Below are 4,911 nucleotides of genomic sequence, written 5' to 3'. Positions count from 1 at the left end.
CAGAAACATCTTAGAAGAGTCCTGTTCCCCTCTTTCCCCAAACTCAGCCATGGCTGGGAGCCCTATGAGCCAGGGTCGAGTTGATGGCAACTGGCCTGTGAGGGGCTGTAGCACCAGGAAGGAGAGGCAGAGGGTGCTCAGAGCGCATGGGGCACAGCTACCTAACCCGACCCGGGCGGGGCAAGCTGCTGCAGGGCCCAGAGGCGTGGGAAAGGCTGGCCCAGCGTGGACCTGAGTGTGCGGGGACTGGGAAGGATGGAGGGCTGGCCTGAGATCTCTGCAGCCCTCCTTTCGAACGGACAGATGTCACGCGTGTCGGGACTGTGTCTTTGTCTTCCTCCTGAACCCACCGCTCCTGACAACACGCAGGTTATCAATACAGAGTTGTTCTGAAACAAGAACACACACTGCGCTGTCAGACAGAAGGAAGAAGCTGAGTCACAGGAGACCCTTGATTTCAGTTTGCTCGAGCAAGAAGCTAACACCCCGGTGCCACCACAACTGACTCAGAGTGAGTCCGCATGTTTTCCCATCTGAATTTTATCACTAGGGTTATCTCGGGAATCCTGCTTGTGGGCATGGGTTTGTTTGTTTGCCCATGTTTTCTATAGCAAACAGCTGTGACACAGGGAATCCAGGACAGATAAACCCCTCAGGACCAATAATGAGAGTAGTGATCCCAGGAGGGTAAGGGGAAGTGGACTGGAAAGGGGGAAGCGATCACAAGACTCTACATATAACCCTTTCCCTGGGGGACAGACAACAGAAAAGTGGGTGAAAAGAGCAGTCAGACAGTGCAAGACATGACGAAATAAGAATAATTTATAAATTATCAAGGGTTTGCGAGGGAGGGGGGAAGGAAGGGAGGGGAATGTGAGGAGCTGATACCAAGGGCTCAAGTAGAAAGAAAATGTTTTGAGAATGATGATGGCAACAAATGTACAGATGTACTAGACACAATGGATGGATGTACGGATTGTGGTAAGAGTTGTACGATCCCCCAATAAAGTGATTTTTTTAATAGAAAAGAAATAGCTATGACATAGAAAAAATAAATTTAAATTTAAATAACCAAAGAGAAGGGGGAAGAAAACAGTTGTAAAAAAACCGAAAGCATGGAGATCATGCGTGGGTTAAGGTGAGTTGGAATGGCCACTAAGTGGGGGCACAGGGTGCAGTGGGGGGAGACCCCGCGCTGCCTTAGCAGAGTAGAAGGTCCAGTGTCACCCATCAGGGAGGCAAGCAGAAAGTGTGTACAGATACCGGCAGGAGTCAGGAGCGCTATCCCTGGCCCTCCCCTTAGACACAGCCTGGGCTGGGCCCTGGGGGGACCCAGGAGGACTTACCAGTAGAGAGATCCCATGATGGGACAAAAACAAGAATAGTTTTGGATCGTTTTGGAGCCCGTGTCAACCCATTCATCCTCAAAAATCCCAGGGCAGATTAACCCTGAATCCTGACTGAGCTATATTGCCAGCAGCAGGTGCCTTCAGGAGGCCCTCTTCCGATTCGCTGAGTTCAGTGATTATTTATAAGGTGGACCCGCCTTTTAGGAGAACAAGAGAGCTGATGTGCAGGCTCATGGAAGCCACTCTTGACTGAAATCACTCTGCAGTCTGACCACCCAGTGAACCTGTGTGGATAATTGGTATCAGGTGGCCTTCAGATTTAATAGAAGAGCGGGGTGTTTTTAGAAGACCCCTGAAAGCGAGCTGGCAGCACGGTAGCCAGTCTCCAAAAGGTTCCCGGTGAGTCCCTTCCAGATGGCCAAGCCCTGTGCAGTCTTCCTTCTCCCGCCCACCTTCAAGGAGGCTGAACTTGGTAACCGCCCTTGGGGTGGGGTGGTTGTTAGCTGCTGTCAACTCAAGCCTGCCCTGACTCATCGTTCCTCGATGCACACCAAAAAGAAACACCACACAGGCCCACCCGGCCACACAATTGTTCTCAGATGGGATGAAGCCCATTGTTGCAGCCACTGTATCAACCCATCTTGCCAAGTGCCTTCCTCTTTTGGTTGACCCTCTACTTTACCAAGCACGGTGTCCTTTTCCAGGGACTGGTCTCTCCTGACAGCGTGCCCAACCTAAGTGCAATGGCGTCGTGGCATCCTCCCTGCTAAGGCAGGTTCTGGCTGTACTTTCTTCCTGAAATGTGTGTGCTGTTTGTCACCTAGCTTCACAGTGGCAAAAGCTGCTGATGGAGACGTGAACTCCCAGGGCTCCGTCCACTCTGATGAAACGCTCAGGTTCCACCTAAGAGATAAGGGTTTGATTCCCAGCCACGGTGCCTCACGCACAGCTAGAGGGTTGCCTGTTGCTTGCTTGCTGGATGGACAGGCTTCATTGGCACTTCCAAACTGAGACACACTAGGAAGAAAGGCCTGGTGATCTACGCCCTAAATGTAGCCAGCACAAGGCCTGTGGATCACAACTGATGAGGGGTGATGGTGGGGAGATACAGTACCAGGCAGCTTTTCCTTCTGTTTTGTGTGGGGTCCCCAGGAGTCAGGGACTGACTCTGGGATCACTAACAGCTACGGCAACAGGAGAGCCTGCGATTTTATGATTTGCAAACGCCTCTCAGCAGGGCCTGTGGGAGTCTCTAGAATTGCTTGGGGGAGGGCATGTTCTCCAGTGTTCGCCTCCCCCACGCCCCTGTCCTGTGCTTACCCTGAATGCTTAGTGTGATACTAGGCCAGGCCGATTCTTGGAAATTCATAACGTCCCACTCCCGACTGTAATCTTTTGTAATAACATGTGACGGTCAGCTTGAACTCGGACAACCCACCGACGTGCAGAGGCCAAGGATCCCCCGTGCCGTCCTCAACATTTTGAATAGGCCTGTGTTTCTCTGCCACCGCAGCAGTCACTTTGTTCCTCTCAGAAGAGACTCCATTCCCAGAGGGCTGGTGGCCCAGGAGAGAGGAGCAGGAACTCTATTGGGGATCTTTGGAATCTGAGAGGAAAAGCCAACCAAAAGTCAACTTGTCATCGCCCTCGGGGTAAACGGCTTCAGGGAGAACAGCCTAGGTGGGAGACAGCAGAGCTGACAGAGCAGAGCCTCCTCATTGGAGACTTTGGCTCACACGGCTGGGATGTTTTCACACAGGGTCCCTTAGGGTTCAGGTGGGACTGACACTCCCCCTCCCCCAAGTAACCCACCCCTTGTTTGTTATTTTAAGTTTATTTTTGTTGTGGATATTGTTGGGGATGAGCGCAGTCGAACATATTCCAATTCGGCCTCTAGATGTACAGTTCACGGACACAGGTTGCGTCCTTTCGAGTCTCAGGAGGTAACGGGCACTTGAGAGGCGAAGGACCCGGAGCTAGCTCTCCTCTGCCACTCTCCCGGGTCATAGGGGGCCGCCCTGGTGTTTCGACACTAGAGGGCAGCGTGTGTCCACGCCAGGAGAGACGTCCTTCTGAGTACTTGCAGCTGGGGCTGTCTGGCAATCAAGAGCAGGCAGTTGATCCTGTAAACCAAACCCACAGACCTGCTAGCCTGGGATCTCAGTGGAGGTACTCGGCTGCGGTGTGCTGGGGAAGCACGGCTTGGAAGGGGCTCTGTTCCTGGACTCCTCCTTGACTTGTGACAATGTGTGGGTAATGCACGTGTCCCGTGTTGGAAAGATAAACCCCCAACCAAACTCTGTGCCATCGAGTCAATTCCAACTCATAGGGACCCTGTAGGATGGGGTTGAACTGCCCCTGTGAGTTTCTGAGGCTGCAGCTCTTTACAGCAGGGAAAGCAAGCCCTGTCTTCCTCGTGAAGAGTGGTCGGTGGTTTTGAACGGCTGACCTTTCGGTTAGCAGCCCCCACCTACGCCACCAAGGCTGCTTCTGAGTGGGAAGTGTAGCTGGGCCTTAGGTATGGGATGCGTCCGATCTCTGGCAGTCACTGTGGGGCTCGAAGGGTGGGCATGGGGCCTGGTGGGCGGTGAGAAGCCCCTGGGAAAAGGGGCCTCTTAGGTCAGGACTCTGACCTCCAGGAGGGGACAGGGGTAGGGAAGCTCCCAGGCCTCCTAGCCCCAGGCCTCAGCTTGGCCAAGCCTCAGGTGAGGAGCACACGCTGAGCAAATGAGCAGTGACAGCTGTGCAGAGGTGAGGGCCACCTGCATACCACCCTACCCCCAACACGACCTCCGGGCAGCACCACACACAGCAGGCTCCTGAGGGCTGTTCCTCAGTGCAGGGTAGGTGAGAGGCACAGGGGTTCCTCAGGCCCCCCTTCACACCAGGTTGGTACTTCCGGAGGCAGGTGGTAGCGCAGTTTGATCGGCAGGAAGCAAGCCTAGTTCTACAGCACACCCATCACCTGTTTCAGCGTGGGCTCAGCCTGGGAGCTGCTGGCGTTTCTCAGACCGTGGCCGCTGCGTTCCCCCTTTGGTTAAGTCGTGGGCCAGGAGGAAAGCAGCAGGCTCTGTAAAGGGGCTGGAATGACAGCGGTGGCTGCAGCCATTGGGGACTCAAACAGAAAATGACTGTGAGGACGGAGCAGGACGAGGCGATGCTTCCTTTCGTGGTGCTCAGAGTCGCTGTGAGAGTCGGAAGCGGCTCAGCAGCCTTGAATGACGACGGCGGCGGCAGCAGCAGATCACCAGATCTCTTCTCTGGCAGTCTGTCTTAGTCTACAAGTGCCACGGAGACTTGTCCACCACGGACAAACCTGGGAGGCTTTGGAGTACCCAAATCATAGCTTTTACCTTCACGGCTACATGCAAGTCTCCATCGTATGACAGACGGACAGACCAGCGGCGGTCTCACACTGCAGTAATCACGAAGCCCACAGCCATGGCACCATCTCTCAGCCATCATCGCCCTGCACCAGGTTTCTGAAGCTGTACATCTTTCCAGGAGCCGATCGAGAGCCTCGTCTTTCTCTTTTGGGGTGGTTGCTGGGTTAGAACTGACA

The sequence above is a fragment of the Tenrec ecaudatus genome, chromosome 5 (genome assembly GCF_050624435.1).
Source record: "Tenrec ecaudatus isolate mTenEca1 chromosome 5, mTenEca1.hap1, whole genome shotgun sequence".
NCBI classification, from domain to species: Eukaryota; Metazoa; Chordata; class Mammalia; order Afrosoricida; family Tenrecidae; genus Tenrec; species Tenrec ecaudatus.
The sequence above is the reverse complement of the archived record's forward strand: the minus strand, read 5'-3'. Positions refer to the sequence as shown.